This window comes from Macaca fascicularis, chromosome 16 (assembly GCF_037993035.2).
Source record: "Macaca fascicularis isolate 582-1 chromosome 16, T2T-MFA8v1.1".
Lineage (NCBI taxonomy): Eukaryota > Metazoa > Chordata > Mammalia > Primates > Cercopithecidae > Macaca > Macaca fascicularis.
This window is the reverse complement of record NC_088390.1, coordinates 56,499,764-56,513,385: the sequence shown is the minus strand read 5'-3', so window position 1 is coordinate 56,513,385 and position 13,622 is coordinate 56,499,764. Positions and strand designations below refer to the sequence as shown.

Sequence of the window (13,622 nt, the reverse complement as noted above, 5' to 3'; positions counted from 1 at the left end):
TAGTGGGAGGCCTGTGATCATTGGTGACTTAGAGAAGAGTTTTGTTTGCTATGGCTGTGGCCAGGGGCTGCTTAGAGACCCTTCTACCCAACACAGTCAAACCAGGGAGCACCTGGGTGGAGGGAGGGAACTTAGCTAAAGAGATGTCTTTCTCGGAGCTGCGTAAAGCCCCTTCTCCAGTTGTACCTGGACTCAGTGTTGGGGATGTATGGGATATTTTGGGTGTCTGGGTGAAACTTGCCTTTGGGGTGTGGGATGAGCTGCAGAGGATGATTGACTTTATTTTAGGGGCTACTTCCCACTGCCTCATCTCTTTCCTGAAAATCCTGGTCACTGCTCTTTGCCTTAGGAACCAGAGAGAATCATCTGTACACTCTGAAAGGGGCTGGGGACCTGAAGGACAGCAGGCTATATCTAGGGAAGATGCCTCTAGAACTCCGTGTCCTTTCTTCCTCCAAGTCTGAATCCCCCAACAGGGCTCTGCCTCAACCCCAATCTACCTCGTCCTGACAAACTCTGTAAGGCTGAGAGAAGGCCTGGGGGTCTCCTTGCAGTGCCCTGTTCATTTCTCTCCCTCCTGTGCAGCTCCCCACCCCCGGTGCTCCAGAGCTGCAAACGTGGAAGCGGGGAGTCCCGCCTCCCCCAAACCATCCAAGATTCCATTGCCTCCCCCCGCCCCTCTCCACGCTCTCCCCCAGCTGGTTTTGTGCAACGAAGGCAAAGGGGAAAAAAAAGGAACAGAAGGGGAGGGAGCCACGTCGGCTGGCCGTGGGCAGCCAGGATGAGCGGTGCGGGTGGGGCAGCAAAGGGAGACTGCAGGGGCTATAATTAAAGGGAAAATATAGAGTTTCCAGAGAGGCAGGGCTGGAGACAGCAATGGAGGGACGGACCTTCATCAATTATCCCGACCATGTGGCAGCGACTTGTGGCCCAGGGTCTGCCCCCGCCTAGTGCCAGCGACTGCAGGGCAGGACTGGGGGGCTGAGGTGCTGAGATGGCAGTTCTTGAACCCACCAAAGTCCTGCCTTCTACTGTGGGTCAGTTCCAAGAGACCGCTTCCCTAATAGGGGACAGGGGTCCTGTTTTTGGAGGGAACAGACATTTGGAGTGGTGGTCTAGGGCAGGGTGTCACAGGACTTGGTGGTATGAGAGTTAGTGACCTGTCCACCTTGCTTCTTGGGTTTTTGTAGCGAGAAGGGCTCCTGCCTGCAGCTCCCCTCCCCTCCCCACATGTTCCCCATCCAGGCTTTCCCACGCCCATCTTAAAGAAGAGTTGAAACCTCCAAGGTGTGAACTGGGGGTTGCTACATCATGGGCCTGGGGTTCTGAAGGATATTTGGGGATCCCTGGTATTGGGGTTGTGTGTGCCTGGCGTGTGACAGCCACCACCCCAACGTCCAGTTCCAGGCCTTCCTCCCAGGGGCCAAGGCAGACAGTTTCCAAGCATCCTTTCCACGTGGCATGGAGCTGGGGCTCAAGGCCTCCCCTGCCACTCTTCGACTTAAAGCGCTTGGCGGGCGCCCAGGCTGAAGATGTGTCTTTCATTTCTGCAGTATGACAGTGAGAGGAAGAATGTGCTTGGGGCCTCCTCCCAGCCTGGCTGGGCCTTCCTGGCCGGGATTGAGGGCTGCAGACTGGGGGGATGGGAAGTGGGAGGGGGACGGAGCTTGTGCCTGGGAGAGGAGGAGACGCCACCTCATCTCTAGGAAACTCTGAAGCTCTGGCTTCTTGTGGAATGTAAGACTTTGTCCGGCACTTAAAGTGGGGGGGAGCAAAAGCCAAAATCTCCTCCCCACACCCCCAAGAAATGGTAAAGTCATCAGCAGTGAGGGAAAAAAAATTCCTTAAGAAGAAAAACAGAAAGAGGAAAGTGCTGAGCTCTGAGTTCTCTCCTTCTCCAAATTTCCCCAAGTGTCCCCCGCAACACAAAGAAGGAGGGAAGAGGCTCCCACCCTCAGAGCTCCTCAGGTGCCCCATCTGGACCCCATGGTGTGGGACAAAGGAGAACACACCTGGAAGAGGTAGCCCAGGTGCTGTGCACCTGGTGGGGGGCATGCCCCCCTGCCCTGCACATCCGAGTCACCCTTTCCAGCTGCTGCAGCCTCCAGTTGAGGTTCTGTTGCCCTTCCCCCAACTCCGATTCTCCAGAACGCTTCTCTGCTCCCATCTCTAGCCCCAGACTGGTAATAGAGAGGGAGTTCCTAGGAGAGGGGCTGAGGAGAGAGAAGGGCGGGGTCTAAGAGTGGGGTGCAGTGAAGACCCCAGGATGAAGCTCTCCATGAGTCTCTATCATGGAGCCCTGCACAGTTCCTGTTGAGGGAGCCTGGAGCAGAGTCTGGGGACAGACCCCTGGTGTGTGCGGGTCCTTCTTCTTCCCTTGCTTTAGCATTGCATGGTCTGAGCCCTTTGCTAGGTTCCTCGGCTTCCAGGTACAGCTCTGCTCTTCTATGCCTTAGCCCGAAACCCAAGTCCTCCAGCCTCCTAGGATTTCCCTCTTTCTCTTCCTCCCTCCCTCCTTCCTTTCCAGGGTTAGGGGGAAGATGCTGAAGTAGCTTTTGTCCATGCTGAGTGTTTGAAGCCTGTGAGACATCCAATTAGAAATATGGAGGAAACCCTTGGGTGCCTGGGTCGGGAGTTCAGAGGAGAGACAAATGTGGGGCCCGGGACGATGGTAACTGAAGCTGGGGTTGTGGATGGTGTTGTCTCAGAGAAAGCATGGAGGGAAGAGTGTGGAGGGGCTAGCACTGAGCCTCGGGGACCCTCAGGGTGTAAGGGCTGGGTGGAGGAGGAAGAGGAGACAGGGCAAGAGTGGCCAGAGAAGGAGGACTGGGTGAGAGGGATTGGGGGGTCATGAGTGCAGAGGAAAAAGATGGTGCCAGAAGGAAGGAGAGTTATATGCTGCAGAGAGAACTAGTATGGTAAGGAGTAAAACGTTCCCTGGACTTAGCAGAATGGTGGTGATTGATACCCCCCAGTGTGAGCTGCTGTGGTGGAGAGATGGGCAAGGAAGCTGGACTGGAGTGGGCTAAGGAGTGTGTGGGAGGCCAGGAAGCAAGGTCAGAGGGCAGCGACTGGGAGGAGGAGTCTGGCTGTGGCAGGAGTCTAGAAAGGCATCTGTCCCCTGCTCTTTTTCTTTCCACCCCCGATCCTGCCTTCCTTTCAGGTCCCTGCATCCCTCCTCTCCCTTCCGAGTTACCTCGCTGCTTTCTCCATCCCCCTCTGTCTCCAGAGCTCCTTTTCTGGATCACATTTGCCTCTTCTGCTCTCCTTCCCCCTTTCCTTTTCTTCCCAGGTGACCTGAGTCCTCAAATGTCCACAGCCAGGCCCAGCCTCCCACTCATTCTCCCCTAGAACAAGCCCTCATTCCAGACTCCTGAAGATGAGCCTTGTTTTCTAGTCCTGGATGGATTCCACCCCATTCTTTGCCCCCTGCCCCCAACACCCACACCCAAGTCCTAGACGGTGAACTTGGGAGCTGGAGAGAGAAGGGCTGGGGGTATGGCCTGTCACGGGCCCGGGCTCCCAGGCCCTCTCCAGCCACCTCACCAGGTCCCAGCCAGGCCCCCGCTGAGAATAACGCACTGGATGGGGGATGTTGTTGAGTTAGGGGACCCCAGTTCTCACTGCCGCTCTCTGGTAGGCAGAAGTGAGGGGTCAGCCTCATCTTTCCTGCTGGAGTGAGCTCCTGGCTGGGTAGCTAGCAGCTTCTCTGTCACATCCCTCCCTGCTCCTGATGTCTGGAGACAGTGTAGTTCTTCTTAAAAGTTGGCTTGGCCAAGTGCAGTGGCTCACACCTGTAATCCCAACACTTTGGGAGGCTGAGGCAGGCGGATCACCTGAGGTCAAGAGTTTGAGACCAGCCTGGCCAACATGGTAAAACCCCATCTCTACTAAAAATACAAAAATTAGCCGGGCGTGGTGGCGTGCACCTGTAGTACCAGTTACTTGGGAGACTGAGGCAGGAGAATCACTTGAACCCAGGAGGCGGAGGTTGCAGTGAACCGAGATCGTACCATTGCACTCCAGCCTGGGCAAAAAAAGGGAAACTCTCTTCCCAAAAAAAAAAAAAAAAGAAAGGAAAAGAAAAAAAGAAAAAGAAAAAGTTGGCCTCATGAATTGATTGAAGTTTTATTTACGCCTTTCTGGTTTGGTTCAATTCTGTGCCTGTTTTATCCCATTTACTTTTTTCCATTCCTTTCTTCCTTCGTTTTTTCTATTCATTTACCTTTTCTCTCCCCCTCCCCCTAACCTCTCTCCCTTCAAATTTTTCTCTTCATGCATTTTTCTTCCTTTTCTTCATTTTTTTTTCCTTTCCTTTTCTTTCCTCTGTCTTTGGCCCATTGTCCCACCCCTCCACCCACACACTCTTTTTTCTCCCTCCCTCTTTTCCTCTCTTATTCTCTTCCAGTATCTCCTCTTCCCCAGTCCTCGGTACTCTGGTGCCCATCCTGGGGGATGGCGCTCTGCCGGGTCTCCTCATGCTGTAGGCGGGCGTGCAGCCTTCGTGAGCTGCTCCAGGGGAGAAAGGGCAGCGGCCATAGGGGGTGTGGTCAGGGGGGCGGGTGGTGCAGGGCTTGCCTCACAGCCAGATGTCTGGATGCCGTGTTGTGTTTGGGAGATAAATGCCAGGGTTCCTTTGAATCCTGAATTTAAATAAAAGAAGCGGGGAGCTGAGGAGAAGCCTCTGTTGGGCAGAGGTACCTTCCAGATCTTGATCTCCTTCCTTGATACCCACCCCCCACAATCCCCACCCCAGGTAAGCCTTGGTCACCGATGTCTCCTGTCTTCTACTTCTGCCCCAGCCACCAGTCTTCCTCCTGGCAAACTTGAGATTCTGGAGATTCAGGGCAGGGTGTTGGGCAGGGGTCCTGGCAGAGGACCTCTTTGGACAGTCTGGCTCAGACACAGAAAGGATCCCGTAGGGATAACATGACCTTGCCTTCTTCCCAAAAGCCACCGCCACCTCATTTTGCTAAGGAGTTACATTCGTTTGCTAATGAATTCATTCAACAATACTCACGTGCCAGGCATTCAATGGTGAGCAGCACAGACCCTGTGTTTGCCTGATGGAGTTTGTGTCTGGTAAAGACACAGCCAGCAATGAAATCACATGAATAAACATGGAGGAGCAACCATTAAGGTTACTAAGGAGAAGAATGCAGAGCTTTGAATGGGCAGACATGGCAGAGGGTCTGCTCTAGTCCTGGAGCCCTAGGAAGGCTTCCCTGGGTAGGCTGATGAGAAGGAGTAGGAGGCAGGCTGGGGAGTGATGGGACCACATATGCAAAGGCAAGTGGGAGCATGGCAAGTGCTGGATACCCAAGGAATTCAGGGAAGGCCAGTGAGGCCGGAGTACCACAGGAAAAGGTTGAACAGGCCAGAGAAGTCCCATCACGGTGTAGTTTGCCTCCTTTGAGCTATGGGCCCCAGCAGAGGGCCTGAGGCAGGGGAGGGTCACAATCAGGTCTGCATTTGTAAAAGAACACCGGGGGCACTCGATGGAGTAGGTACCTGCGGGAGGAGGGCTGTGGGCGAAGGTGGAGGAGCAGCTGAGAGGCTGCTGCAGTTGTCCAGGTGAGGGGCTTGGACCCGGTAGGTGGGAATGGAGACAGAGAGAAGAGGATGGGCTTGAGAGCCCTTTATGAAGCAAAATTTACAGGTGCTGGGGTTGGATTGGATGTGGGGTGGGGGTGTTGAGGAACAGGGATGACCCTGGGCTTCTGGCTGGGCAAGGACCCTGCTTGGGGGAGAATATGCTGAGTTTGGTGCCTGTTGCTGACCCTCTAGTTGATCCTATTCACTAGGTGGTTACTTCAGGCCTTCTGGGGCCAGCCCTGTGCTGGGGAGAGCTCTGGGGACAATAGCTCCTATTCTGGGAGAGTGGGGAGCCAGGAAAAGAAAGAAAACACACACAAAAACGCCCTTCACTTGAGGCAGCACTGGCTGTGTGATTTTGAGTAAATGCTCCATCTCAGAACTTCATTTCCCCAGTCTGTGAACTGGGGTAGTAGTGAGACCACCTTGCTGGTCTATGTCTTGCTCAGTAAATGGAAGCCTCTAGACACAAAGGATGATGAGAGCGCCAATGAGAGATAAGGAAGGCTGCATGGAGGAGGCGGCTTTCCAGCCAGGCTTGGGAGGGTGGGTGACAGGGTTCAAATGCATGGTTTAAATGGGAGGAAAGGCACCGCCCAGCCTGGGAAGCTTGACACAGATTGAGTGAGAGACAGACAGAGAGAAAGAGGGATAAGGCCATGGGCAGAGGAAGATAAGGCTGGAAAGATAGGCTGGGGGCCAACTTCTAGAGGTCCGGGGTTAGTTATACTCGGTGGTGGCCATGGGAGTTGGTGACTGCCTTTGAGAGGAGAATGGTTGTGATTCTTTTGCCGAGAACTCACCCAGAGGACTTATACCTTTGTGACAGCAGAAGGACTCAAGTTAGAAGGCCGGGGCCCTTCAATGGAGGGGAAGATTAGAGGAAAGTGTGGGTAGCTTGGGAGGAACTTGTGGAATTGGAGATGAACAAACAAATGGGGCCCGGGAGCAGGTAAAGAGGTAGACCAGATAACCCCTCCAGAGTTGTGGTTTGACCTCTGCTGAATCCCAGAGCTTTAGAGTCTCTAAGTGGAAATATCACAGAATAAGAGACGTTCTGCTGGAAGGAAACTCCGAGTTTATTCTGTCCTCCCCTCCTTGTACAGATTAGAAAACTGAGGCCCAGAGAAGGAAAGTAGCTGCCAGAGGTCACACAGCTGGGACTGAGGGATCAGAGGTAAGAACCCTGTGACACTTCAAGAGCCCAGGTGGTTGGGGCTGGGGAGCTGGCAGGGCCAGGGAAGTCATTGAGGATGGCAGTGACAGCATGACACAGGGATCCCACATAATCCCAGTTTGGTCCTGGGAGGACAGCCCAGGAGAGCTGCTCCCCAACTCTCAGCTGAGCCATGTGGCCAGAGGGGGAAGGGAGCCTGGTGGGCAGGGAGGAACTGCCACATGGAAAAGCCTTGATTCGAACCATCTGGCCTGGGCGGGCGGAATGTGGGCTGCAGGGAGGGGAGGAGCAGGAGACGGGAAGGAGGCCGTGGTGGGCGGGTGGATGGCGGGTTTGGGCTGGGAGTGGCCTGACCCGGAGGCCCCTACCTTCCAGACTGCTGCAGCCCAGATGCCTTCGCAGCCGTGGTCTGGCCCATCCAACCCGCTGACCTCATTCCCAGCTCCCCTCCCTCGCAAGCTCCCCCCTTGCCTGCCACGTAGACTGGAGGCTTAGCTGCATCTTCGCTGGAGGGAGGAAGAGCAGAACACAGAGGCCCTGAGCCCAGAGCTCTGCTGGGTCAGGCTGGCCTGGGGAGAGCAGCTGTGTTCCTCAACACCCTCCATGACCAGGCTGGGCCTCAGTTTGCCCTCCTCAAACCTGAGGCCCAGGAAGTGGAGGGGACAGAGGTCATGGGAGAAGCATGACAATGAAGTGGGTTGGAGTGGGTGAGAATCAGGTGGGGGCTCTCTGGAGGTCATTGTAGCCATCCCCCTGCCTCCTCAGGGCAGGAGGGTGCTAGGATCAGACCCAGAAAGGGACGGGGCAGGACATTCCTCCTCTTTTCAAGCTGTTCACAAGAAGAGGAGTTCCATGGTCTAGGAGGGGGCCTCTATAAGAGCTAGTCTTCCTCCCCATGCTGTGTGAGGACCACGGTGTGTGGCTAGGATGAGGTGGGCGGTACACTGTCTTCCGTCTGTCAGCTGCTCTCAGGGACCTTCCCTTCAGTCCTGTCTCCAGGCTCTGCCTCTGACCCCTGCCTCCCCCTCGCTTCGCCTCCCTGCCCCCCAGGGTCCCGGGTCTCCAGCTGCCCCAGCTGAACAGGGGGCTGTCCCTGCCCCGCTCTCAAGGCGTTCCGGGGCTGTGAGTCATCGGGAATGTCAGTTCTGGCTGCAACTTCCCTCTCCTGACGTGGACCCTCTTTCTCCTCCTCCCCCGCACTCAGGGAGAGGGTGCCCCTCCCAGGCAGGGGGCTCTGAAGTGGGGGAGGAAGCCACAGGCAGGCCCGGGATGAGGTCTTGCTCCCCGATTGCCATTGGAAGGGGGCTTCGAAGACTTGCACGCCCCTCACCCAGATCCTACCTTCCCACGGCAGATAGAATTCCTTGACTTTCTCCCATTTCCCAGGTGGGGACACTGAGGAGAGGTGGGGAGGGGAGGGCCTGAACTTGGGTGGGCCCAGGTTCACTCACTCCCTTTTAGGGCACAGCTTTGTCAGACTGGGAACCTGCCCAGGCGTCCTTCTGAAGGGCCCTCCCCACATTCGAGGCTGGATCTGGCAGAAAAGCTGGAGAGGCTCTGCTGCCCGCTCCAGGGATGACACGTCTCTGCTGGGTGGAGTCCACGTCCGCAGAAAAGGGGGATGCCACGTGTCCAGACCCTTCCCACAGAGCCCCTGTGCCCTGCAAGTCTGCCTCCCACCCCTCTTCTCCTCTCCCTCCTCTCCCCAGCAGCCCTGCCTGCCCCCTCCCTCTGACCTCAAGAAATAGCTGGGGGGTAGGGGGAGGGGACACTGAAGGGAAGGCCAAGCTAGGAAAAGCTCCTTTTCGCCCCCTCCCAGCATGCCTGGGCATTTCACTGCCCATCAATGAGCCTCAGTTTCCTCAGCTGGAAAATAAGGGGGATGAACAGAAAAAGTCTCCACCCATGGGTGAGTCTATGATTCTGTCTCTGCACAGTCAGTCAGACTCGGGCACTCATACCCACTCACTCAAACCCACCTCTTCTCTCACACACATTCATTCATTCACACATTCACTGATGCACACTTACACACACATCTACACGCACACGTAGCCCTTTGCCTATTTTGGGTACAGCAGATCCCCACAATTTCTGTTTCCTTCTTTCTGACAGCCCACCATTTCTTCTCTCATTCCAATCATACCTCCCCCAGCCCCCACCCCACCCGCTTTAGCCACCCACTTTACATTTTTCTACTCCTGGTTCTCCTCCTCGTGAGGTCACTGGCAGGGCAGTGAGATTTGAACTTCAGAGTATTAGACCTCTGACCTTGCCAAAGACCACTCTGACTATCCCCTGAGGCTCTTTCTGAGTTTTGGGTGGGAGGGAGTCTGAGTGGGGAGAGGGAATAGAGCTGAGAAAGGCTAGTTCTTTCCTACCCCGCTGGGGATCTGCAAAAGGGTGCCCCTCACTTGTCTTTCCTGAACATCATGAACATTCGCTTTCCAAAAAAATCTGTCCCACTGACATCCGGAGGCCTCCTCTGAAGTGTGATCATTTTAGCAGCTTGCCCTGGCTGTTGCCCCAGGTTGCACCCTTCTAGGAACTTCCGCCTGAGGGAGACTGGTCAGAGCTCAGGAGGGACTGTTCCAGGGGATGAGATATCTGCTGGCCAGGAAAGGCGTGGGAATTGGGCAGCAGAGCACACCCTCCAGACCCGGCCCAACTTCGGAATAACAACAAACGATTGTGCCAGGCTCTGCCGTAAGCACTTTACATCTTTGTACTGCTCCAAAAGCCCTCTGAGATGGGTGCTCCAATTGTCTCCAATTTCAGAGGAGGAAAGAGAGGCACAGAGAGGTTAAGTCAGTTGCCTGAAGTCACAAAGCTATCAAGTGGCTGAGCTGGAATTCAAACCCAGGCAGCCTGGCTCCAGAGCCCCCACGCTTATCTGCTACTCCCAGCTGGTCCAAGGGACCCAGGATGGTCCAAGGGATGCCCTCCCACTTCATCTAAAGCAGTGGCTGTTTGCACAAACAGGCTCCCATCTGTGTGCACTCATGGAAAGATCACAGGATGATGTGGCTGGAAACTGACCACAGGCACCACCAGTAGTTGGAAAGATCAGAACAGAGCCGCCTCCCTCCCATTTGGTGAGGAACTATTGTGAGCTGACCACACCACACACGACATCTCATTTCATCCTCACAACAGCTCTGGGACGTCAGCCTTAATACCTCTATTTTATAGCTGGAGAGTCAAACGGGCCGAGGCGTTGTGCAAGATCCCCTTTCTCAAGCTCAGAAAGAACCCAGGTGTCCCGACAGCCAGATCAGTCTTCTCTCATTGATCCATACATCCCCTATTTCCAAATCCGCACGGCTTCTAGACACACACAGTCACATACAACAGACCACATAGAACGTTGGAAAGAATTACAGTTCTTGGTAGGCCACGGTGGCTCACGCCTGTAATCCCTGCACTTTGGGAGGTCAAGGTGGGTGGATCACCTGAGGTCAGGAGTTCAAGACTAGCCTGGCCAACATGATGAAACCCCGTCTCTACTAAAAAAACAAAAAATTAGCTGGGCTTGATGGCGGATACCTGTAATCCCAGCTGCTCAGGAGGCCACGGCAGGAGAATCGCTTGAAACCAGGTGGCAGAGGTTGCAGTGAGCTGAGATCGCGCCACTGCACTCCAGCCTGGGCAACAAGAGCAAAACTCTGTCTAAAAAAAATAAATAAATAAATGACAGCTCTCGGTAGTGTTTGAAGAGGCCCTGCACACCTCCTCACTGACAATGTCCCAGGAAGGGCTTATGCCCATTCTGTTGTGAGGGGAAGCCCCTTTCTGGGGCTCCCCACCAGCTGGGAAGTGGTAAAGCTGTGACTAGATCCCACGTCTGCCTGGCCTGGCCACAAAACTAGTGCTCCTCCCACCCTACAATACCACCTGCCACTCTCACTGTCAGCAGCCCAGAAGCAGCCCCTGCGCACACCATATCCCCAGCGAGCACACATGCATGTCACAGACAGGAAAGTCGTACTCACATAGTACCTGCACGACACAGGCTAAGGGCTTTTTGGTGTTTCCTGTGTGCCAGGCCCTGTTGTAAGGTCCATGTAGGCATGAGCTAGATGCAAGGCCATAACAAGCCTATGATGAAGGTTCCTTTAATATTCTTATCCTCGGCCGGGCGCGGTGGCTCAAGCCTGTAATCCCAGCACTTTGGGAGGCCGAGACGGGTGGATCACGAGGTCAGGAGATCGAGACCATCCTGGTGAACATGGTGAAACCCCGTCTCTACTAAAAAATACAAAAAACTAGCCAGGCGAGGTGGCGGCGCCTGTAGTCCCAGCTACTCGGGAGGCTGAGGCAGGAGAATGGCGTGAACCCGGGAGGCGGAGCTTGCAGTGAGCTGAGATCCGGCCACTGCAACTCCAGCCCGGGAGACAGAGCGAGACTCCGTCTCAAAAAAAAAAAAAAAATATATATATTCTTATCCTCATTTTACAGATGAGGAAACTGAGGCTCAGAGAGATTAAGTAATTTGCCCAAGGTCACACAGCTAGGAAGCTGCAGAGCTGAGATTTGAATGTAGGCTTTAACCACTGTGCTATGGCCCATTCTCTAATATTGATTGCATGCTACTCATTCAGTCAGTCATCAACTATTACTGACTACCGTGTTGTGCCCAACTCTGCACAGGCCCCTGGGAGGGCTCTTCCCTGCCCCCTCCTCCTGACCTAGCCTGGTGTGTGCCAAATGGTAGATGGGGGCTGTGCCTGCTGTCACTCTCCTTCTTTTCCAGAGGTTCTCCTCCTCCGCAAGCTGGCACATGTGGATACTGGCTCTGTTTGCCTTTGACCCCTAGTGAAAGAAAATACTGAGGTAACACCTGAATGGGGAGCATGGAGACAAGGAGATGCAAATGGGGTGCCAGATGGGGCCAGGGCAGGGATGGGGGATAGGGTAGGGGGTGAGGGGAGGTCTGGGAGCAGGAATCTCTCTTTGCTTCTGGCTGCATTTTAATCATATACCTATTCTTTTTCTTTTCTTTCTTTCTTTTTTATTTTTATTTTTTAGATGGAGTCTCATTCTGTCACCCAGGCTGGAGTGCAGTGGCTAGATCTCGGCTCACTGCAACCTTTGCCTCCCAGGTTCAAGCAATTCTCCTGTCTCAGCCTCCAGAGTAGCTGGGACTACAGGTGCGTGCCACCATGCCCGACTAATTTTTTGTATTTTTAGTAGAGATGGGACTTCCCCATGTTGGTCAGACTGGTCTCGAACCCCTGATCTCAGGTGATCCACCGGCTTCGGCCTCCGAAAGTGCTGGGATTACAGGCATGAGCCATCGCGCCCAGCCTCATATCTATTCTTTATCACTCCATTTCAGATCTTCTTCCATATATGGCTCTGCATGTCTCTATTTTTCTGTCTCCTGTCTTTCCCTGTCTCCTCACTGCTTTTCATCTGGGTATAGACCCCTGTGGGGACAACAAATCAGAGCATGGTCACCAATATGGACATCTATGTCTGAGCAGGGCCCACTCTCCGGTGGACCACCGGTCATCCTCAAGCCTTCTTCCCAGGCTCTCCTTGTCCCTGAATACTAATATCTAAAGGTCAGCCCAGCTACCACCAGTGGGCATGTAATATGTCCTGTCTCCCCTGCAGATTGGAGGAAGAAGCCGTGTCCCTCCCATCAGACAGAGGGGCTCCTTAAAGGTAGGCATTGCATCCACTTGTTCAGACAGAGAGCTCTCTGAAATCAGGGAGTGTGTCTCCCATACCAGATTGGGGTTCCTTGAGGGTAAAACATAGGTTTCCCCATCAGACTAGGAGCAGGCCTGTGTCACCTCCTTCCTCTAGATTCTCCTGGTCTCCAGCTGGGGCTCTGCTGGAAAGTAGAGGAAGTATTTAGCAAGGATGAAGGTATGATGCCCTCCCCACCATCCATCTCTCCCTCCAAACCTGTTCAAACTGGAACTTTAACATTCACCCCCAATCCAGTAAACTCAACTTCCTTAAGTCCCTCTTCAGTCCTGTCCCCTCTTTCCCAAATGCGTTCTTACTTCCCTGAGGCAGCCAGAGATAAGGAAAGACAGGAATATGAATATCCAGCATTCCACAAAGAATCCTACAGGGAGGGATATTGCCCAATCACCAATGCCTTGCATCCCAGTTCTACCCAAGATCCAAGCTTGATCTCCTCCCCAAAGACTTCCGGAATCAGGTCACCAACATGGACATCTGAACTTCCTGAATCAGGTCACCGTCTTTCTTCTCATCTCTGAACGTATTTGGAGCTCATTTGTCTGACGGTTTTTGAATGCTATTTTTTTTTTTAAATAAACTTTTACAATTTGGATTTAATAATGTTAGATTTACAGAAAAGTTGCAAAGGAAGTAAAGAAAGCTCCCATATATCCCTTATCCAGTTTCCTTAATGTTGACATCCTACATCATCATGGAACCTTTGCCAAAATGAAGACGTCAACACTGGTGCGTTACTGTGAGCTAAACTCCAGACTTTATTGGGATTTCACAAATTTTTCTCCTAAAGTCCCTTTTCTGTTCCAGCATTCCATCCAGGATATCACATTGCATTTGGTGTTTGTGTCTCCGTGGTCTCCTCTGGTTCTTGAGAGTTTCTCAGTGTCTCCTTGTTTTTCATGACTGAAGTTTCAAGGAGTACTGGTCAGGTATTCCACAGAATGTCCTGCTGTTAGTTTTCAGCAGTAAAAGCCTTTCCTCAAAACCTTCTGCAGAGCCCTAGTCTGTGAACAGAAAACAGTGGAGTTGCCCTGGTCACAGCAGGGATGAGAAATGATCCCCTGAATATGAATCTCCATGGAACCCCCTGAGAATTACGAGAAACTCCCAGGACACCATGGAACCCAGTTTG

General features: G+C 53.6%; 1 long non-coding RNA gene across 1 annotated transcript; it reads left to right on the top strand.

Moving 5' to 3' along the window:
• The first annotated feature begins 11,798 nt into the window (after positions 1 to 11,798).
• On the top strand, positions 11,799 to 13,366 carry LOC135967667 (uncharacterized). Its single transcript, XR_010581835.1, has 4 exons — positions 11,799 to 11,922; positions 12,392 to 12,442; positions 12,552 to 12,649; positions 12,803 to 13,366. It is a non-coding gene; the product is annotated as an uncharacterized lncRNA (long non-coding RNA).
• Positions 13,367 to 13,622: the final 256 nt, after the last annotated feature.